Source organism: Callithrix jacchus, chromosome 3 (genome assembly GCF_049354715.1).
Source record: "Callithrix jacchus isolate 240 chromosome 3, calJac240_pri, whole genome shotgun sequence".
NCBI lineage: Eukaryota > Metazoa > Chordata > Mammalia > Primates > Cebidae > Callithrix > Callithrix jacchus.
The window spans coordinates 3,324,383-3,348,101 of NC_133504.1; the positions used below are offsets into that span (position 1 = coordinate 3,324,383).

General features: G+C 44.8%; 1 long non-coding RNA gene, 1 other non-coding gene and 1 pseudogene across 2 annotated transcripts; 1 reads left to right on the top strand and 2 right to left on the bottom strand.

Moving 5' to 3' along the window:
* Positions 1 to 768: 768 nt before the first annotated feature.
* LOC118152043 (uncharacterized) lies at positions 769 to 3,498 on the bottom strand. The gene is made up of 3 exons (XR_004740392.3): positions 3,441 to 3,498; positions 3,182 to 3,354; positions 769 to 972 (listed from the first exon to the last, which is right to left on the bottom strand). It is a non-coding gene; the product is annotated as an uncharacterized LOC118152043 (long non-coding RNA).
* A 6,060-nt stretch (positions 3,499 to 9,558) lies between these two features.
* Positions 9,559 to 19,593, top strand: LOC100403382 (little elongation complex subunit 2 pseudogene; annotated as a pseudogene).
* On the bottom strand, positions 14,567 to 14,705 carry LOC118152452 (U4 spliceosomal RNA). The gene has a single exon (XR_004741216.2). It is a non-coding gene; the product is annotated as a U4 spliceosomal RNA (small nuclear RNA).
* Positions 19,594 to 23,719: the final 4,126 nt, after the last annotated feature.

The following is a 23,719-nucleotide window of genomic DNA, read 5'->3' on the forward strand; positions in this document are numbered from 1 at the left end:
GCTGAAACACAGTAAGGCTGTGCACAAGGCCAGAAGCCCAGGGATACTGCAAAGCAGGAAGACTGCAAGTGCTGACCACCACGCCCGTGGCCCTCTCCCTCTCTTCCTAGACAATGATGTAACGCCCGTGGCCCTCTCCCTCTCTTCCTAGACAATGATGTATCATGTGGTTATTGGAAGTCATAGATGGGAGGTTGGTAGGGTCTCCTCTCAGACACAGAGAATAAAGAGCAAAAATAAAGCCACTCATTCTCTTTGAAAATCTTTTTTTCTTTCTCTCTTAAGAGCCAGAACAGCTGGAAAATATTTAAGCAGGACTCAGTCAGCCCTGAAATATCTTTTCTGTGTCCTAGGGAAGTTTTATAGAGCAGATGTATGAAAACAGCACTAGATTGCAGAGTATAGAATCCTAGAATATCCGGCAAACTTTACACAGATGATAAAAATGGCCACTACCTATGGAGTGCTTCTTATCTACCAGGAACTGTAAGTACACTGTATCATTTAATCCTCAACCCTTGGAGATAGGATCCCTGTCTTACAGATAAAGAAGTAAAGTGAGTTTCCTACTTTCCCGAGATTACACAGCTGGCGAGAGGTGGGGCCTACATTTAGGATCACAGCAGCTGATTTCAAAGAATATGTGAAAAGATGCCTATGGGTTGGGGGAGCCATGCTCGGGTCAGAAACCTCTCCAACCTAAAGCACTTGGAACTAACATTTTAAAATCAAGCCAGAGAAAGATTAGTCCTGTGCTTATTTTTTTACATTTTAACTTTAATTTTGTGTTGTCAGTTTCTTTTTCCTTTTTTGGAGATGGAGTCTTGCTCTGTCGCCAGGCTGGAGTGCGGTGGCACGATCTCAGCTCACTGCATCCTCTGTCTCCCGGTTCTAGCGATTCCCCTGCCTCAGCCTCGTTGTGTTGTCGTTATTTCTGTACTCTCCTTCACCTTTAAAACAATCGACAGAGCCCTAGGCAAAAAAGAAGGTAAGAAAGCTCATCTGTTGCTGGCCTGACTGAGGTCCAGATCCGAGGGCTGCAGGGAGCATTCTAACATGACAGAAGCAGGTGCCTTCAGACCCAGGGATGCCAACACACCCTCCAGGACGGCATGATCACTGCAAACAGCAGACTGCAGGCTATTCAGTGAGCAAGGGTCGGGGTTTCTGACCAAAGCAATTTACATTTGAATTACCCATTTTGGACAAAATGAATACAAATAGAGGGAAGAAGGGAACAGGATACAAGGTTAATAACCTCAACTTGAGATGTCCCCAAAAGGTAGGCTGAGCAGATAGAATGAGGTGACAGTAGGGAGGGTAGGGCTGGTGGCTACACCTCAGGAACTCTTGGTTTAGAATCAGATTTCACTAATTGAAAGCAATAAAATGAGGCAGTAAAACAAACGCTTCGGGAAGAAAGGAGGAACTGGTATCGGGTAAAGCTCAAAATCCTAGTGATGCCAAGATATTGAGTTACTGAGGTTAGGAAAAAAGTACTCATGAATAGGGTAACTGAACACCACAACGTTGTAGCTTTTTTTTCCCCTGAGAGTATCTGAACTACAGTTTATCATTTGTAAAATCTCCTATCTACCAGGGGAAATGAAACAGGAGAGTTCCCTGACCCCCTGTGCAGGACGTGCGACAGGGTCATGGCTCATATGCTCTGCCACTGCACACTCAAGCCCCTTATGGGAGGGGGAGCACACAGGCAGGCAGGTGCAGGAGCCAGGGGGCATGTGTTCTGGGCTCCAGCCCCATGGTAGCGTCTAAGGGTGTGTGCCTGCAACTCCCAAAGCCCAGGTGGATGTGTGTTACAGTGCACTCTTTTAGTTTTGCTGGCTGCAGACAGCTTAAGTGTTAACCAGCTCAATGCCCTCTTGGTATCCAGGTCCTTGTCCAGAATCCAGGAACAATCAGGCTGTACATGGACTGGAAGGATGAATGTGGGGGTTTTACTGAGTGGTGGAGGTGGCTCTCAGTGGGATGGGTGGAAAGCTGGAAGGGAGATGGAGTGGGAAGATGACCTTCCCCTTGAGTTTGGCCATCCAGCAGCCCATCTCCTCTCCAACCATCCCCAGCCAAACTTCTCTCAATGTTCAAATGTTCCGTCTGTTCTCTCTGCCACGCCATTCTGCTGTTCTTCTCTTTGTCATTTCCTCATCCACTTTTGGAGCCTGGGGTCTGGGGTTTATATGGTATGAGACAGTGGGGCACGGCAGGTGAAAAGGCAACTTTTGGGCAGGAAAACAGGAGTGCCCGTTCCCACTTAGGTCCGTGGGTTTCCAGGCTTGAAGGCGGGGCCTTTGCCAGGGCACCATCATCTTCTACCCAGTATTTCCTTGTCTCCTGTCTGTATCAGAAATATAAATTTTAGTTCTGTATTAATTCAGTGGGGGAAAAGGCATTAGTTAAATCTTCCAACCTTATAGTTTATTGTTAACATTAATTTCACTACTAAAATAAATGATTAATATCACTACCCTTAAACTTGATACAGTTTAATTTTTTTTTTTTTTTTTTTTGAGATGGAATCTTGCTCTGTCCCCCAGGCTGGAGTGCAGTGACATGATCTTGGCTCACTGCAACCTCCACCTCCTGGATTCAAGCAATTCTCCTGCCTCAGCCTCCTGAGTAGCTGGGACTACAGGTGCACATGGCCTCTGCCTGACTAATTGTTTGTGTTTTAGTAGAGATGGGATTTCCCTGTGTTGCCCAGGCTGGTCTCCAACTTTTGAGCTCAAGCAATCCACCTGCCTCAGCCTCCCAAAGTACTGATATTTAATATGATATCTCACAAAGTACTAAATTTTAATATGATATCTCTGCACTCACACAATTACAAGTAATAAATATACTAATTTTTTTAAAAAGGAAACTATTATATAAAATTTTCTTAAAACTATTCCTGATTAAAATTTTGGTTAAATGGGGTAGTGTAAGCACAAATGTTATCTGCTCACCCTTAAGAAAATCAACTAAGAGGAGAGCAAATTAATTTAAACCTGCATGAGCCCACTGGGGCAAAAAGAGCAGGAGAAGTAATATTAGATTAAAAATTTAACATTTCTTTGAAATTTAACAGACTGGTGGGCATTAATATAGTAGAATAAAGGAAGCTGCAATGTAAGAAGAAAAGAAATGTGATTCACTCAGAGAATCTCAGAAAGTTTCATACCTTGGAGTTAGCAAATAAGCAACCATGGTGGGTTGGGTGAGACAAGTGAAGTGATAACACGCATTGTAGTTCACGGAACACACGGCTGTCCCTGTGGCCCCAGAAGCCTGCATTCAGACGTTATCGCCCAGGAGGAGATTCTGCTTTAGACACTGGAGTCAGGTGACGTCGGACTAAAAAGGACCACTCTGTCAAGGAGACCACTGGCCAGTACGCCCACTCCCATCCGGACCCCCAGTCATTTCCCAGTACGTCGCACCTAGTCATCAATGGAGGCATTTGAGACAGTTTTCATATGAGCGGAACAAAATCCATCTGACAGATTAAACGGAACACAGAAGAAGGGAGAGAATGCAGAAACAGAAAAAGTTACATTTCAGAACGCTCTTGCTCATATCTTGGAAGATACAAGACCTACAGCAAGAAAAAGGTAGCAAGGAGAAGCCGCTGTTTCGTAATGCATATAGATGGTGAAATTATAAACAGCTAAGGCAGATGACACTAAGGCAGAAACGTGTTTGACTCCTGGGAGTATCAGGGCGGGGGCATGGGGAAGAGTGTGGTGATGGGGAGGGACTCCTGCACGGCTGCTAGGTTTGGGTAAGACTTTATTTCTTCACCTGTGTGGTTGCTGCATATTATATGGCTTTATAACTACTTGCTAAATATGCATTAATTTTTGCACATCTTTCTATAGTCATGCTGTATGTCACACACACACACACACACACACACAATGAAAAAGGGCAAAAATGGAGAAATTGAAAGGGCTCTTGGAAAATACAACTCTGACAATACCTCACCCAGCTTCCAAAAAAAGAAAAGACTGAAAGTGGAAGATGGAAAGTAGGCGTGAGAAATGAGGGAGCCTATCTGCAGACAATATAAAGAAAACACGCTCCCAGAATCACCCAGAGAACTCAAGATAGAAAGGAAAAGTCTACTTTTGTGGGTTTTTAGTTTTTGAGACAGTCTCACTCTGTCGCCAGGTGCCAGGCTGAAGCTCAGTGGTGTGATCTCAGCTCACTGCAACTTCCACCTCCCAGGTTCAAGCAATTCTTTTGCCTTTGCCTTCTGAGTAGCTGGGACTACAGGCTTGTGCCACCGTGCCCAGCTAATTTTTGTATTTTAGTAGAGACAGGGTTTTACTATGTTGGCCAGGATGGTCTCGATCTCTTGACCTTGTGATCTGCCCGCCTCGGCCTCCCAAAGTGCTGGGATTACAGGCCTGACCTGGAAAAGTCTACTTCTATGGAAAACAGCAGTGAGGTGAAATGGCAAACCACAAAACAGAGAAGGCACCTGCCAGTCCAGGGCTGACTGAGCAGGGCTGTGTGTGGGAAGGAGCAGAGCACTGACCCTCAGGCTGCAGACACCAGAAAGGCCAGCAAGTGTTTTCCAACAGGAGGGGCCCACCCTAGAGGGCTCACCACTGCAGCATGGGAGGCATGGGCTGGCTACTCTCCCCGGGTCCTGGGTCACAGTCTAGAAACAGAGGTGAAGTTAGACATGGGCCACCAAACCCAACACAGCCAGGTGGCAGGCTGGGGCGGCACAATGGCTGCTGGAGACCAGACTCGATTCTGCGGCTCTCCGTTGTCCTAGCCAAGGCCCTGGCCCTCCATGAAATGCTTCCCTCTATGTACAAGAAAGAGATGGTAAAACATAGAAAAGAAGAATCAAAATTAATTATAAACACCTTAAAGTAATGGAAAATAAGCAGAGTTACACCAGCCGAAAAGGGACGTCCCATCAAGAAAGTGCATCAGAAACTGTAAAATGCGGCCATTGAGAAGCTAACCAAATATTGTATCACTATTAACAACAACACGCCAGGTGCGGTGGCTCACACCTGTAATCGCCGTACTTTGGGAGGGCGACGTGGCTGGATCATTTGAGACCAGAAGTTGGAGATCAGCCTGGCCGACGTGGTGAAACCCCATCTCTACCAAAAATACAAAACTTAGCCAGGCTGTGGTGGTGCATGCCCGTAATCTCAGCTACTTGGGAGGCTGAGGGTGGAGAATCGCTTGGGCCCAGGAAGCAGAGGTTGCGGTGAGCTGAGACGCGTCATTGCACTCTAGTCTGGGTGACAGAGTTAGACAGACCCTGTTTCAAACAACAACAACAAAAGAATCCAACATAATGAACGAATCAGAGGCAAATGGCCAACCGCCAGACCACAGGTAGCTATGAGGGGCCAGTTGTCCTCTGCCATCCTGCTAAGGACCACAGACACGTGAGCAAGCCTGGGAGAGAGGAGCTGGAGGCAGCCCAGACTATGGGAACTCTTCAGCAGATCCTTAGGTTAATAAACCATTGCTGTTTTAAGTGACTAAATTTGGGGACAATTTCTTAATCAGCAGAAGCTATCAGACACATTTGGAAACTACAGATTGGAGCTAGATGTGGAATGTGTCCCTCATCACCTGTGTTCCATTGCCCTTGGAACAGGGGGGCTGTGAATTAATATGTGGCTTGTAGCTTTGTGCCTAAACAGTATAAAAAATTGTTGGGAAATCAAGGCAGTGGCTTCTGAGTCTTCAGGTGTCCCACAAGCACCCCAACTCTTGATTGTGGCAGCCACCCAGGCCCTGGAGAGCTGAGAGGAGAAAGGGAGCTGTGGGCAGCCCAGAGCACCAGCTGTGCCTCCAGGCCTGTGCCCGGCTCTAAAGCCCAGTAAATGTGCCATCAGATTAAAGCTGTCCATGTTTTCCGAGTCGGAGGGCCAGCTTGAATCTGTCCTCAGTGTGCAGCAGTGTTCAATACTGGAAGAGTTGAGACCCATGAAATTTTGCACCAAGAAAGTGCAACCCAGATATTTTATACCAACTCTTCTTTCATTCAAGTATAGAAGCAGCACAAACTGAGTTTTGAATGTTTAAGGGTTAGGGAACACTGTTTACACGGAGCTGCTTGAAAACCCTACCGGGCGTCAAACGTCAGTGAACCACATGTTGATGGAGTACGAGAAGCCGCAGCCAGGGCCGGCTGATGAGCAGTCAGAGGACTCAGCGAGAGAGGCAAGAACAGGACCAGAGTCTCAGCACTACACACCTCGAACCATCGCTGCGACCTGACCACCACGGAGTGTTTTGTGTGGCGTCACTGATTTTCCTCCCTTTAGTACACTGGGCAGGAAGAGCACAGAAGTAAGAAAAAGGAGCAGAAAAGAAAAAAGTAAGCATGATTTACAAAGAAGATACAGCAGTTACGGATTCTGGAGATTACACAGCAGAGCTTCGAAGTTCTTAGAGCAGAAAGCACGGCATGCAGACGGAAAGTCACAGGGGCCCGGCAGGGAAAACCGCACCTCCTCAGGCTGTGGCTGCTGAAGACAGCAAAAAGGAGGCACCATGTCAAAATGAAACTCACGTGGGTTTCTCTAACTGATAGATAACACACTCGGCGCCTTAAAAATATAGAGCGCTCTTTTTATTTTCAGATTCCGCAGAGCATGAAAAAGACTATTTTAGACCATAAAACTTCAGTGATTTCTAAAACGCATTTTTTAACTCTTGAATTAAAATGCAATGAAATCAAATAGACAATAAAACATCGTTTTTGAAAGTTTTCTTTTATCATTAAGGGCCGAGGAGAAAAGCGTCGAAGAATATTTTTAGAAGAACTGACCAGAGATGGAAATATCTGTCTGATCCACTCACATCTGCACTAGAGCCCTAAATAATCATATGAACAGAAACAAGAAAAACTTGAAAATATCAACAAAATACAGACAAAATTATAAAAAACAAAAGAGCATTAATAGCAGCAGTATTGTTAAATTCAAGAGCTGCATCTTTGGGGAAGAATCCAACAAGTAAATTACCTTATTCAAGAAATACACCAGAATATAGATAAGTACATAAAGCAAGGAATAACTGAAGATCAGTCACAGATACAGCCCCCTGCAATGGACCACTAAGACTGCCTAATTTCATGCAGGAACCAACAGAGGCTTTGTCTAATCTCCGGGCTGTGGGGTGTGAACCTGAGAGAGGGAGGAGTCCCTTCTCCTGGACCAGACAGTCTAGGGGAATCTGTGGGTCGAACGCTCCATTCACACGTTCCTATCTCACGACTCAGAGCCCTTGTTTCCGTGCTCTCACTTTGTGTAGGACCCCTTTTAGGGCTGAGAATTTAGCCTATAGTGAGTTAAATCATGGTCTCCAAAAAAATGCATCTGTGTCCTGGTCTCCCAAAGCTGTGCCTGTGACCTTATTTGGGAAAATGTTCTTTGCAGATATAATGAAATTAAGGATCTCAAGACGAGATCATCCTGGGTTATCCAGGTGGACCCAACCTTCAATGACACACTGAGAAAAGAGACACAGGTATCCAGGATCATCTCCCCGTTGACTTCCACACTGCATTTCAGTAGAAGGAAAGGCTGGCCAGCAGGAGCCTCCTAAATCGCCTTCCTATATATAGCAGGTGCAGTTTGGGGGAATCTTTCCAGAAGGCATTGTTTTTACTTAAGATCAAACCCCGGCCCCACGCCTACTCCATGGACCAAGACCCTTTCACGTGTCATATCTAGAGTGTGAGCCTGTGCAAAGGCAAGGCTTCTCTTCCTTAAAGGAGCTTGGCTGATGGAGAACTATGCTGCCTCACTCCCGGCCAAAATCAATCACCTCCACCTCCCTAGTTCGGCGTCCAGAGGTCTGTTTCTCGAGGCTGCTCCTGCTTCAACACAAAAGAGAAGACACACAGAGAGGACGGCCATGTGACGACCCAGGCAGAGACAAGCGCTGCAGTCAAGAGTGCAGAGAAGAGAAGACAAGGGTCGTTCCAAGCACACGTACCCAGTTTCTTATTCTCGGCAATTCTCTGTATTGCCCTCCACCAAGGCAGAACAAGAGTATCAGGTATTGCTGTCCCTCGGGGCCACGGCCTCCACTGACCACAAAACGAAGCCTTCGTGGCTTCACTCTCAGCCCACACTCGATCAGGTGGATGCAAGGCAGGAAGAGACACGGAAAGATAAAGTGAAAAGGGGCCTCTTAGTCTCCAATCCCAGGGAGCTGAAATCATGGCTGAATGGAGGCCGCTAGGGAGGTCGTTCCGTGTCTTAGTCCAGCAACCTCGAATTGAGACCTTATTCGGAAAAAGGGCCATCAAAGATATAATTAAGCTCTGAGGTGGGGTCATCTTGGATTATCTGGGTGGACCTCAAATCCTTCCAGGACACACGGGAGAGAGTGATGTGGCCACTTTTAATGTGGAGACTTATTTTCATTCAGGTATGGCGCGGCTGTGAAAGGGACATGAAAGTCTCAGGACCCTGGACTCGCTATGCCGAGGGAAAAAGTGAAGCTTAGTAGCCCAGTCAGGCAAAAACTGCCTTCCGTTTTGTTCCTAAGCAGAGCTGCGAAGATGGAAGCCTCCGTGTCTACCCCGAGGCCTCCTGCACGAATCGCTCACAAGGAAATTCCCTCGGGAAAATTTCCCCAAAACAGAATTCTGTTCTATTTCACCTCGACGATGTAAATTAACAGCTTACCTTCACAAGTACCTTGACAAAGACGGGCCCAGAAGTCAGCCCTTGGTTCACCTGAGAGGAACGCACATCTGAGCGCTTCCTCTACTCCGCGTTTATCTTACGCAGAAACGCAGACCCACCGAGCACTAGGGGATGCACAACTGAGCGTTCCTCTGCCTCCTTTCACACGGAAAATGTAGATTCAGTAAGTGCCGTAACCCTGTGCCTCTTTTGTCTACCTTCTCTTTTTTCCCCCCGCTTTTCCTCAACTGCCCACCCTTCTTCCCAAAAGATTGCAATCTTTTGGCATCGCTGGGCCACACTGGAAGAATTGTCTTGGGCCACACCCAAAACCCACTAACACTAACAAAGCTGATGAGCTAAAAAACAAAAATCACACACACACACAAAAACCATCATTTTAAGTAAGTTTCCCAATTTGCTAATCGGCGTTGGGCCTCATTCAAAGCCATCCTGGGCTTCCTGAGGCCCGTGGGGCTGTGGGTCGACAAGCTTGCTTTAAACGTTGAAGTCCTCAAACCCGCTTGGCATCGCCCCGCTGGTGAGAACCTTGCTTTATTTACGAAGTTAAGTATCAGGCTTCCATGTGCAAGCCCAGACCCAGAAAGTCTGAAGTCCTGCCTGGTCTGGCTGCTCACCCCCAGCCCCCGCCTGCGCTCGCCATCGTCCCTGACCGCCCATCCGAGCTTCTCCCGACATTCAGCTTCTCTCCCCACCCCGCCAACTTAACTGTTTTTATGATAATGTGGATACTCCTCACCCCAACCCCCCATCTTAACTGTTCTTATAATAATGTGAATCCTCCTCACCCCACCTGCCATCTTAGCTACTCTCACTCCTTACCCCACCTGCCATTGTAACTGAACTTACCGTAATGTATACTCCTTGCCCCTACCCCCAGCAAGGTAACTCAGCTTGCTCTGTAACGCCCCTGGCTCCCAAAATCTTGCCCCAACCCATGAAACCAATTCCCACCCCTTCTCCCCTCACCAGTCCTTTCTTGGACTCGACACGCTTGTGCCCAAGTGTGAAATAGAACAGCCTTGTTGCCCACACAAAGCCTGTTTGGAAGGTCTCTTTATTAAATGCATTTAATATCCAGTACTATTGGATGCAAATAACAGTAGGTTTGTAAATATTAGTGACTACATTTCACAGAGCGAGGCTCTGACTCCAAATAAAATAAATAAATAAATGCTATTTACTTATAGCATTTGCATCTAGAGAATGCTTTTTTTTTTAGACGGAGTCTTGCTCTGTCGCCAGGCTGGAGTGCAATGGCTCAATCTCAGCTCACTGCAACCTCTGCCTCCTGGGTTCAAGTGATTCTTCTGCCTCAGCCTCCCCAATAACTGGGACTACAGGTGTGTGCCAGCATGCCCGGCTAATGTTTTGTATGTTTAATAGAGACAGGGTTTCACCACGTTAGCCAAGATGGTCTTCATCTCCTGACCTGGTGATCCTCCTGCCTCAGCCTCCCAAAGTGCTGAGATTACAGGTGTGAGCCATCAAGCCCAGCTGAGAATGTTTTAAGTCTTAATTTGTTAGCCAATGGTATAGTCACTAACGGTGTTTTCAAATTTTAAAATGCTACTACTGATAATTTGTGACTGCTGATCTGGCTCTAAAAATGTTTAAACTTACGTATTTTTGTCCTAGGAAAATGGTGATACTTTTCTGGTTATGGAACAGAGACATGCGTATTCATTTCCCGCTTGTCATAAAGATCTACAGAAAGCTGGTATTAGATGGAAACTATTTTCAGGAGCCATTATTGCTGTGACTGCATAAGTCCATGAAATTGGCAGGCCACTCTCAAGTTTTATAACTGATGAGCAGCTCGTATTCGAAGTGGAGATTTCCCTGCAGTTACATCCCTGTCCTGTCTGATAGCTCTCTGTTAAATACCGATCTTTCTCTTCTTCAGGGAAGAATGTGATTAAAGAGTTCTTGTCTGCATATTAGAAACCGGTCCTGACCAGACCTCTGAGGACCGCAGCAGCACACTGAAGTATTTTATAAATAATTGATGAACCTCAGAGGTCTGGTCTGGGGAGATATTCACCTGTTCTCCACCTGTGCACCACACCTCATTCATCAACAGCAATACCAGCGCATGCAGTTCTGCTTCTGCACGGGTACAGCTACACATTAAACAAACACGTGCACCAGTGGAGCTCTGCCGCCGCACCACCACCGCTTTCGGTCATTTGGAGCGAACCGTGTGGACCATGAACGTTGGCAGATAACACACAGAAGAGAAGCGTTGGCATTCCTTTTTATAAATGATAAATATTACCACAAAATGATAAAAATGGAAGGTGGTTTTGAATATTGGCAAAACTGGCCCCAAGAACTGTAATTAGGACAGTATCTTCCCCACGACCGCTCTAAAAGCCGTAACGTTTAAAATGCTCTGGGCACCGCATGTGGCCGGAGTAGCTGAGACTAGGGGCACCCTCCACCACGCCCGCTAATTTACGCATTTTATTCTCACGCATGCTGCATGAGACTTGTCGATGCCATTTCCAGGATATCAAACAGCCTCAAAAAATAAATAAATAAGCTGCACATGCATTACATTTGCTTTTTAAATTATATAGGATTTAAAAGATTTTATGGCCAGATATATTGAGCAGAGCAAAAACTTTTAACAGAATACAGAGACTAAACAGAAACAATCTATTTCTACGTTATTCACAAATATTCCAAGTTCTTGCTTGTATCATTTTGCCGTTCATGAAAAGGCTAAACAATAACACAGTGTTAACAGAAAAACTTCAGTTGAACTAAACTTTTGGGTTTTTTGGAGACGGAGTTTTGCTTTTGTTGCCCAGGCTGGAGTGCACTGGCGCTATTTCAGCTCACTGCAACCTCTGTCTTATGGGGTTCAAGCAGTTCTCCTGCCTCAGCCTCCCAAGTAGCTGGGATTACAGGTGTGCACCACCACACCCGGCTAATTTTTGTATTTTTAGTAGAGATGGGATTTTTACCATGTTGATCAGGCTGGTCTTGAACTCCTGACCTCAGGTGATCCACCCTCCTCAGCCTCCCAAAGTGCCGGGATTTTAATAGGCATGAGCCACTGGGCCCTGCCAGCTGAAATAAATTTGAAGGAGTTTAATTGAGCAATGAAGGATTTGTGAATCAGCCCCAGAATCACAACGGATTCAGAGAGAGTCTGCACAGCCACATGATGGAAGAAGACTTGCAGACAGAAAAAGGGAAATGACGTACAGAAATCAGAAGCGAGTTACAGAAACAGCTGGATTGACTACAAGTTCGCCTGGCTGGGACACAGTCTGAACACTCAGCAACGTGTGAGTGTCTGAAGTGCGGCTGCTGCACTGGTCAGCACTCAGCCACCGTTTTAGGTGCAGCCTCCAGGCTCAGCCACCGTTACAGACCCCTCTGAGTTAGGTCTTCGATCTTGTCGGCCTGGTGAGTTAGGTTACGGTTCATCTACAAGGACTTAAATATACAAGTATCGAGTCCTTCCCAGACCATATTAACAATAGTTAACTCTTTTTTACAGTTTTCTACAGTTTGAAGTAGATGTGTTCTTAAGCTATTCCTTACATTTCTTTATCTTAGAAATTCCTAGCCTTTAAAGTAACAAATACTACTTTAAATTTATTTTTATTAGTGCTTTCTGGCCAAGACTACTATAATATTTATTAGAAGTCATAAATTAATTTTATCTTGAATAATTATCTGATAATAATGCTTATTTGATAAAATGTGATTTTACATGTAAATACACATTAAAATTGTAAGTGCCTTAACATACATAATAATGGTCTATACTTATAAAAACTATGTTTTTATAAATATAGGCCATTATAAATATAGACCATTTATAAAAACTATGTTGGTGGCTCACACCTATGTTGGTGGCTCATGCCTGTAATCCCAGCACTTTGAGAGGCTGAGGTGGGTGGGATCACAAAGTTAGGAGTTTGAGACCAACCTGGCCAATATGATGAAACCCCGTCTTTACTAAAAAACACATTAAATTAGCTGGGCGTGGTGGTGCGCATCTGTGGTCCCAACTATTCAGGAAGCTGAGGTGGGAGAATCACTTGAACCTGGGAGCAGAGTTTGCAGTGAGCTAAGATCACAGCACTGCTCTCCAGACTGGGTAATAGACTGAGATTCCATCTCAAAAAAAAAAAAAAAAAAAGAAACAGTTATAAGTTAGCTGGACATGATGGTGTGTGCCTGTAGTCCCAGCTACTTGGGAGGCTGAGGCAGGAGAACTGCTTGAACTCAGGAAGTGGAAGTTGCAGTGAGCCGAGACTGTGCCACTGCACTCCAGCCTGGCCACAGAGCAAGACTCCATCTCGAAATACATAAATAAATAAATAAATAAATAAATAAATAAATAAATAAAACATACTTATTAAGAAATGTCCAAAAGTACATTGAAAAATATTGGGCATTTTTTTTTACAAAGTAACTTTCATAATTGCAAGAAAATCAGACATGTCTATTTGGGTATTCACCTATTACGTGAGCAAATCTTTATTGTGACAATTGCAGGATAAGTAAAAAGGAAGTAAGACATGACTCATCTTAAAGATGTTCACAGTATATTAATAAGCAGACTATAAATAATGTTATAATGTGATAAAATGACAAAACAAAACTATAGGTAAAGTTCTGCAGGAGCAGCCAGTAGAGAGTGATTGATTCTAACTAAAGTTTAGGGAAGTCTTTATTGTAACACCATCATTTGAGGTAGTTTTTGACAAGTCAGTTGCGTTTCATACACAGAGAAATCGCAGAGAGGAGCGAATACCATAGAGATGAAAAATAAGGTGTGTCTTAGTTACTACGAATATCGAATTTGAGTTAATGCCTGCTGTAACATTTGCGCGTGACCCACCTGACGTGCGCAAGCGGACGATTGAATGAAAGGGCGGGCTAAAGAAACAGACAGTGGCAGAAGCATTACATTATCTCAGCAGCTGGTGTGTTTATTCCTGGATGGATTTCGTGGATTCCACTCTATCTCCTTTTACTCTAACCCATGAAGGCATATCTGACTGATCTGTAAGTGCCAGCACGTGCATCTTCTGCACGAGGGCTTTTTCTGACTCTGAAGCCCTCTTGGCTACCTTTTCTAGGCCCGAAATGCCAGAGAGTGATCACTCATCAGTACAGCTGCAATCAATGGCTGATGGTAATTGGTGTGTAAATGTTACAATTCCCTTGGCCCGTGGGTGGGATTACTCAAGGACGCATTTTACCGTGTGTGTAAATGTTACAATTCCCTTGGCCCGTGGGTGGGATTACTCAAGGATGCATTTTACCGTGGCTTCTAGATTTCCACAGTAGGATTAAGCTCCAGTTGCCCATGGTGATAACACCCTTGGAAATAAAGCCTTTTTTGTCAGTATTTTCTTCCCTATCTCACTTCTATTCTTTACGGATTGTCTACTAAATAAACCGCTTTCACTTGAATGGCCATTTTGGTCTGGGTCCCAAATTGAAATGTACATTGGGATAAAAGCACATGAAATAAAATTAAATTACACAAGCAAGAAATAAATTTTATTTATTGTAAGCCAGTGAAACTTTGAGGTCATTTGCTCGGAAGAATAACAGGGCCTGTAATGACTAAAAAATAATATATTAGAGAAAAGAAGTCAACGCTAAAATTGGAACAAAAAGGATTGTGTTATAAATAACAAAGAAGGCACCTGGAATATAGGTGCTTGAATTTACTGTCCGAATTCACCGTGGAACATGGGTTGGGCCAAGATGTGGACCCGCAGAAAAACATCACAACCACATTTTGCATGAATGTGTGGAAAGAAAATTAAAAGGAAGTGAATCTATATAAAAATGAGTTCAATTTCTTTTTTTTTTTAATTCAGTCTCCATAGAGACCATCAAAAATTGCCAATGCCGACTATACTGAAGCTGTCACGGTGGGGTATTGGGAAAAGTCTTCAATGAGCAACGATCGCGCCTCGGATAAACCTCATGGGCTACGACACTGCCACTGGCAGTTATGAGTTCAATTTCTTAATAGAACCTGCCACTAAAATCTGCTCATCAGCTGAGTCTCTTTTCTCATTAAACATAACCACTGTCCTCCCAGTCACCCAAACACAATGCGCACCATTGACCTCTCCCATCCCTCTGCTCGTGCCTCTCAGATCCGCTGCCCACCCCTAGTCAGTGGGCAGATCTTACCGATTCACCTGCCTAAATATTCTCAAATCTGTCCCTCCTTTTCACTCCATGGCTGCCCTCGGAGTCAGATCCTGGCTTTCTCTTGCTCAATCCACTATAATACCTCAGTTCCTCCTCTTCCCTCCATGAATCCTGGGTGCCTCAACTTTATCTTCCACTGTGAGGAGGGATTGAAAACAAATCTGACCAAATCACTCCCATGTTAGCACCTGTGCACAGCCCAAATGATGGCCCTCAAGGAGAGCGAGATACACAGTTGAGCTGCAGAAGAAAATACTAGAAACTTTCTAGATTTTCATTTCATTCTATAAAATAAAATACATGGAGAGACCACACAACGTGTAGAGAAATTATAAACTCATATAGATACATTAGAGGTGACTGGGAAAGTTTCACTAAATCAGTATATAATCGAAAAAGTCTGGAGCAACCAGCGAAGAGACAAATCTGAGTTCCTTCACTCAGCCTGCATTGCAGCCTCCAGCTTCAGCGTCCTACCACCCCACACGAGGAACTCCACAGCTAGTAACACCAGTTTTCCTCCCACCCAGCATTGTGCACACAGCAGCATGGTGAACAGCCTCAGAAGTAGCTTTTCAAACTCAGTCTCCTGCTACACCATGTTCAGCGACCATCACCTTCAGAATCCTCCCCTAAACTTTCATGGCAGGCTAAGTGCACCTCAGCATGTTCTCGGGGCACCCCTTAAATGTTGCCGTCATTGGCCAGGTGCGATGGCTCATGCCTGTAATCCCAGAACTTTGTGAGGCCGAGGTGGGTAAATCACGAGGCCGAGAGTTTGAGACGAGCCTGGCCAATATATGGTGAAACCCCGTCTCTACTAAAAAATACAAAAATTTGCCAGGCTTGGTGGCCAGTGCGTATAGTCCCAGTTATTTGAGAGGCTGAGGCAAGAGAATCACTTGAACCCAGGAAGGGGAGGTTGCAGTGAGCCGAGATCGTGCCACTGCACTCCAGCCTGGTGACAGAGCAAGACTCTGTCTTGGAGAAAAAGAAAAGAAAAGAAAAACACTGTTTATGTGTCATGTGTCTTTATGCACTGTTTCTTCTCGTCACTAGATGCATTTTGGGTCAAGAATCATGTTTTATTTATCATAGGATTTCTAGGATCTATAAGAGTATCTGTTAGAAAACTGGGACCCAGTAATTGTTTGCAGAACTTCTTATACGCTAAAGAAGAAATAGCTAGAAAGCTATTGCAAAAAGCCCAGATGTGAAATATAAGGAGAAAAAAAAAAAACAAAATTCGAGGTGCCTTGATTTTTCAGTTTCATGTAAACAAGGCAGAAACACTGTTAACTGTAAAGGGTCTACGGTTTCCGCTACTCGCAATCTAATGAGTTACGTATCATTCTTTCATCGACGTTGGCAAAAGACACAAGACTCCCAGGTTCAAAAAGGGAAACGATTTACACTGAGTTGGAATTCTTTCATAGCTGCAGAACCTGGAGCTTAGGAAACTCCAGTCTTTTATAACGGACCTCGTATCTGTCTGTTTTCACGCTGCTGATAAAGACGTACTGAGACTGGGTGACATACAGAGGAGAGCTTTCATGGACTCATGGTTCCACCTGGCTTCTGCCTCAGCATCATGGCAGAGGGTGAAAGGCTCACTCACAGGGCAGCAGACGAGAAGAGAGCTTGTGCAGGCAGAGACTCCCCTTTATAAAACCATCACATCTCATGAGGCTTATTCCCTATCACAAGAATAGCAGGAAAGACCCGCCCCCATGATTCAGTTACCGCCCACCAGGTTTCTCCCACAACACATGGGAACTGTGGGAACTACAGTTCAAGATGACATCTAGGTGTGGACACAGCCAAACCACATCAGACCTCAAGTGAGCTTGCTCCAACTTTGCCCTAAAAGCAGTCATTATTTTAACTTTCTGAGACACCAAGAAAACCTGCTGTCTACCCGAGACGGAAAAGCGACCTTAACTTCCAAAGCTGTTCACGATGCCAATATCCTTGAAAAGATCATTTGAAAGAAAAGCTGCCAGAGTCTCTGTTTTATTTTTGTTGGTTTGGTTGGTTTTTGAGACAGAGTCTTGCTCTGTCACCAGGCTAGAGTGCAGTGGCACAATCTCAGCTCACTGCACCTCCGCCTCCTGGGTTCAAGCAATTCCTTTGTCTCAGCCTCCCGAGTAGCTGGGACTACAGGCACGTGCCACCACACCCAGCTAATTTTTGTATTTTTAGTAGAGACAGGGTTTCACCGTGTTGCCCAGGATGGTCTTGGTCTCCTGACCTCGTGATCCTCCTGCCTCAGCCTCCCAAAGTGCTGGGATTACAGGTGTGAGCCACCGCGCCTGGCTGAGTCTCTGTTTACATAACATGTGAATATATGAAATACTCCTGGGGAATCACCTCTCAAATACAAGTAAAGTATTCTAAAATATACAAGAACGTTCTAGAGCATTTGATTTGAGCAAGCCCGTGAAAGGGCTACTTAAAATGAACTGTCCTTATTCTTCTGATTTAACTGGACTTTCACTCGTTTGTTACATTTAAAAATAATCCTCCCAATGACCCAAAATTATTTAAAGCTTTGAAAAATGAATGACTTTTGTGCTTGAAAACAATTATTTTTATTTCCCTTGAACCCAAGTTATTCCATAACTGTATTACCTGCGTATATGTTTAGATGCTGAGGAGCAGAGATCTCTGACTCCCTCAGCACGCATAGAAAAGAGGCTTTTCCCTGAAGAGTTTGTATCTGAAATGGACATGTCCCGTGAAGTCAGTGAGTGCCAAAAAATTAAGACCCTTGAAAATCTGTATCTGGATTTTGATGATTATATCCAAGAACTTGAAACTCGTGGAGTGACCGTCACCAAAGCCTCAAAGTCACCAGGTCCAGCAATACTCCCACAGCCCCTGACACGACGGACCCTCCTGCAGCCCCCATAGCAGCAGCTACACCTGTGGCACCAAGCGCACCAGACATTCCTGCTGATTCTAGACGCTCATCTCAGCTTCTGATGGAACAATTGCGAAAGGAGAAACAGCTGACACTGTGTGAACGGTGGCCCTGAAGAGTGTAGAAATAAAGATGATCGGGGATTCGAATCACCTGGGGAAAAGGTGTCATATTCGGACAAGTCTTTGAAAACATCTGATGCCTGTTAGAAAATTCTCGGGAAATTGAAACTTCTAATAAAAATGATATGACTGTAGATATGGTACATGCTGATGGCGAAAGACCCAATGTTCTAGAAAACAGACAACTCAAAGGAAAAGACTGTTACATCAAAAGCAGCTAGAAGTGAAGACACAGTTCTCTGCAGCAGTGATACAGATGAGGAGTGTAAAAATAACAGTGATGGAGGGCCGGGCGCGATGGCTCACACCTGTAATCCCAGCACTTTGGGAGGCCGAGGCGGGTGGATCACGAGGTCAAGAGATCGAGGCCATCCTGGTCAACATGGTGAAACCCCGTCTCTAAAAATACAAAAAATGAGCTGGGCATGGTGGCGTGTGCCTGTAATCCCAGCTACTCAGGAGGCTGAGGCAGGAGAATTGCCTGAACCCGGGAGGCGGAGGTTGCGGTGAGCCAAGATCGCGCCATTGCACTCCAGCCTGGGTAACAAGAGCGAAACTCTGTCTGAAAAAAAAAAAATAATAAAAATAAATAAATAAATAAATAACAGTGATGGAAAGACAGCTGCTGTGGGTTCTAACTTAAGTTCTAGACCAGCGAGTCCAAATTCTTCCTCAGGACAGGCTCCTGAATGAACCCAGACTAATACTGCTTATGGTCCTGAAGGTCGTGTGTTTAAAAAAATCCTATCAACCAAGTATATAAAAAATTTGATCCAGTTGAAGAGATTTTAAAAATGCAGGATGAGTTCTTAAAGCCAATTTCCATAAAAGTACCCTCGAATTGCCCTTAATGAATTTAGAAAATTCTAAACAGCCTTGTTTCTGAGCAATTGTCTGTCCCTTCAGACACCTGTAGTTGGCTGAAATCTGGTGGCATTCTGCATCTCAGAAGCCAAAAGGACAACTGCCGTATGAACTTCAGCACTATGTTAAAAATACACGGGACACCTAGCTCCTCAGGAAGGAAATTTTGTTTATAAGCCATCAGCATGCAAGACCTGTGGTTACTCATGTGCTGGAGTTTCCAGAGGTAGAGACAAGACCACTTTCTAAAAAAAAAAAAAAAGAAAGAAAATCAGAAGACAATTTCCAGTTTATGTAGCACCAAGTCCAGACCATCAAGCGCTGCTAAAAGTGAACTTTGTCACCTGTGAGCTGGACGTTTACTGCATTCCAGCAGCTCATTTTGTGTCGGGCATATCGACGCTTCTACTTCAAAGCTTTTTCTGCTGGAAGAAAATACCTTGGAAGAATTAAAAGAAGAGCTTTCAGCACTCAAGATTTCCAATTTGTTGAACGTCCTCCAACACATTCTAAAGAAATTAAGCAGCTTCCACGAGGGTCTGACTTGTTATCTCACGCAGCAGAAGATTCTCCACTGCTGAGCTATGAGGCTCTGATGGAAACGTCACTAGCACAGTATATCATGTGTATAAACACATTACGGCCTCCCTCATGTACCTTCCAGTCTCTCAGTTCCCTGATCCCATTAGCTCCCAGCCCATCATCACCGTATCATCACCAGACACCACACCTGCCGGCACCTGGATCTCAAACTCTCCAGCCTCCAGAACTGTGAGGAATGCATTTCTATTGTTCACAAACCACCCAACCTGTGGTATTTTGTTACAGCAGCTAGAATAGGCTGACAGATGGTTTACATGGGTAGAAAGATCACCAGGAATGAGGACGATGAGAAAAACAGCAAGCTAGATGCAAGAACCACACACGATGAAGAGGATGGGAAATGACAAGGGAGAGTGACGAGGCTCCCGACATGAGCTCTGATGGAACTGGAGCTTTCAGCAGGAACCAGGGCAAACGGGCTTGAGGCAGCCCAGCAGTGTGCAGGGGTGCGAAAGGGAAAAACAGCCGTCAGGTGACAGTGTAGTCCTTTCCTAGGGCTTCTGTAGCAGAATACCACAAACTCGGTGGTTTCAATCAGCAAACATTTATTCTCTCACAATTCTCGAAGGCAGAAATCTGCAATCAGTATTCCTGGGCCAAAATCAAGGTGTCAGCACTGTCATGCTCCCTTGGTGGCTCCAGGGGGAAGTTGCTTCCTTGATTCTCAGCTGCTGGTGATTGCCAGCATTCTTTGGCTTGTGGCCACATCACTCCAATCTTTAAGATTAACATGTTTTAATCTCCCTCTGCTCTGTCTTCATATTCCTTGCTTCTATGTGTGCACTACTATCTCCCTCCTCTTTTTTTTTTTTTTTTTTTTTTTTTGAGACAGTCTTGATCTGTCTCCCAGGCTGGAGTGCAGTGGTGCCATCTTGGCTCACCAAAACCCCCACCTCCTGGGTTTAAGCGATTCCCCTTCCTCCACCTCCTGAGTAGCTGGGACTACAGGCACGCACTGCCACGCCAGGCTATTTTTTTGTATTCTAGAAGAGATGAGATTTCACCATGTTGGCCAGGATGGTCTCAGTCTCCTGACCTCGTGATTCACCCTCCTCAGCCCCACGAAGTGCTGGGATTAGAGGTGTGAGCCACCATGCCCGGCCCCTCCTCCTCTCTTAACAGAATATGTCTGATTGCATTCAGGCTCCATCTGGACGATCAAAGATAAGCATCTCAAGAACTTAATCACATCTGCAAAGGCTTTGTTTTTCTGCCATGTGTTACGTCACCTGCAAAGACATATGGGCCCTGAGGTTTGGATTGAATGATGAGGCCGATGATGCTGCATACCTGCTAGGAAGGTACACCTGTAATCCCAGCTACTCGGGAGGCTGAGGAGGGGGAAATTGCTTGAATCAGGGAGGTGGAGGTTGCACTGAGCCGAGATCACACCACTGTACTCCAGCCTGGGTGATAGAGCAAGCCTCCAACTCAAAAGAAAAAAAACAGACAGAAGACCAGTGGTGTCCTCTCACTCTTATGACCAAATCCAAATAAACATGGCCACAAGTATGACCAAATCTAAATAAACATGGCCACAAGTCTTTTAAAATATGGTGACCTCTCCAAATGTGTGCTTTGCTTTCTCTCTCCCTCCTGCACTGGCCTCCTTGCTGTTGCCGGGCAGCCGTGTTCTTCTCTGAGGCGTCCGTGTGACCAGCCCTTCATTTGAGTCCCTGCCTCCCCTCAGGGAGACCTCCCTGACCCCGACTGTTTCTAAAACAAAAAGCGTTTTCGAGAAATAACATAAGAGACATAAATCAAATGTATTTAAATATCCCAATAGGCAGGCACTTTTCCAATCAAATCCTCCTTGAATAAACCCCAGCTAAATGTCAAGCAAGGACATAAAATAAAGGATAGGGCTTTGGGTGACACAAACTGCTAGGTGTTCACATGCTCTGGGAACCATTTTCTTCTGAGATTAAAGCTGCACTTCTCTTTTCTTCAGATCGCGAGATTGAACATGATTTCCACTAACTTGCATCAGTTATTTGTCAAGTTAAGGAAGTGCACTGTGCAGACGGGCGCAGGTGAATGGGGACTCTGCGTTCTGACCACACTGGCTGGAGTTTTCATTGTAATAAGCTTCCCGGTAGCTCTCGGAGAGCGTCGTCAGAGACCAAGAATTCCTCAGAAGAGCCCGCTGTATGAAGACAGAGATTTGATAAGGTGTTTGTTATCTTTGTGGCCAAACTTTAAAGACTCAGGTCTGGCATTGGTTTAAGTGGTCAGAATGTGCTTTATTTCTAAGTGTCTTCTGTTATGTTCATCTGATATTATTTACAATTTAAAAAAATCAGATTACGGAACTATGTGCTTGGCATATACCATCAAGGGCCAAATCTCAATAGTCAGATTACCAAGAAAATACGCTCAGGTACTGAAATGCCCTAAAGGTGAATCATTTTATATCTCACATGTACACAGAACACTCAAGCCTAGAAAACATTCGAGCATCAAAAAGGAATAGACTTATTAGTAGTCTTCATGCATAAGATTTGCTTTAACTCTAACCTCTCTTTTATATTTGGGCAAATTCAGATTGTGAGTCATTTTCTTTCTCAGAATAGACTTGCTTTTTGAAAAGTGCTATAACTTTAAAAGGGAGACTACTACAGACATCACCGAATCCAGTCACCCTACTGTAAAGTGAACTAAATAGGTCTTGAAAAGCAGGGAACGTCCTGAAAGCCACGGAGATAATGGAAATTAACCAACCCGTGCTCCATGGAGACGGAGGTCCGGTGTAATAACTTCTGGTTATTGTGTTTTCATGAAGCCATGGTATTTCAGTGTACCAGTTGCAATCAAAAATGATGAGCTCGTGTCCTTCGTAGGGACATGGATGAATCTGGAGAACATCATTCTCAGCAAACTGACACAAGAACAGAAAATGAAATACCGCATATTCTCACTCATAGGCAGTGATGAACAATGAGAACACATGGACACAGGGAAGGGAGCACTACACACTGGGATCTATTGAGGGGAATAGGGGAGGGACAGCGGCGGGGGCGGGGGGAGCTGCAGAGGGATAGCATGGGGAGAAATGCCAGATGTGGGTGAAGGGGAGGAAGGCAGCAAATCACACTGCCACGTGTGTACCTATGCAACTGTCTTGAATGTTCTGCACATGTACCCGAAACCTAAAATACAATAAAAAAAAATTCAAATTAAAAAGAAAAAAGAAAAAGCCAGTGACTCAGTTTTCTCCAAACACATGTATACAGCATACCTCACACAAGACAAAGGTTCTGGCTCAAAGGGCTTTGAATTTAATTTAAAAGCTAAGACACAGTCACAGAAATTAGTAACAATAAAGTGATGTGGTGTGATTAGTATAGGTGTCGTGACACCTACGTTATGTAACTATTATTCTAATGACATTTCAAATACAGAGAAATGCAAAGACGTAGAATATCAAGAACAGTGAGAAGTCTGGCGCCGTGGCTCACGCCTGTAACCCCAGCACTTTGGGAGGCTGAGGCGGGTGGATCACCTGAGGTCAGGAATTCAAGACCAGCCTGGCCAACATAGTGAAACCCTGTCTCTACTAAAAATACAAAATTTGCTGGGCGTGGTGGTGTGCATCTGTAGTCTCAGCAACTTGGGAGGCTGAGGCAGGAGAATCACTTGAACCTGGGAGGTGGAGTTTGCAGTGTGCTGAGATGGAGCCACTGCACTTCAGGCTGGGCAACAGAGTGAGACTCCATCTCAAATAATAATAATAATAAATAAATAAAAATATAGTGAGAATAACCATGCAAGACAGAGAAGAACTATTTTGGTTCTGTAGGCTGCCACCACAAATATTCCAGTGTGAAAGGTAAAACCTTCTCTACCTGATGCACATTGTCTCTGCTTACCTGCCACGATAGGGTGACTGCCTTCATAAATAAGGCAGAAAAAGTGGACGCTTTTTTGTGTTGCTCTGTTTCTATTTTTGGTTATCTGTAAATAATCAGAAAAGTCATGTGAATTTTCATCCAAGAGATAGAGGAGAAATGGCTAATTAAAGCAATTTAGGAAATAATGGAGCTAGGGCTGGGCATGGTGGCTCTCACCTGTAATCCCAGCACTTTGGGAGGCCTGGAGGGCAGATCATGTGATCAGGAGTTCAAGACCACTCTGGTCCACGTGGTAATACCTCATCTCCACTGAAAATACAAAAATTAGCTGGGCGTGGTGGTGGATGCCTGTAGTCCCAGCTACTTGGGAGGCTGAGGCAGGAGAATCGTTTGAACCTGGGAGGTGGAGGTTGCAGTGAGTCGAGATCGTACCACTGCACTCCAGCC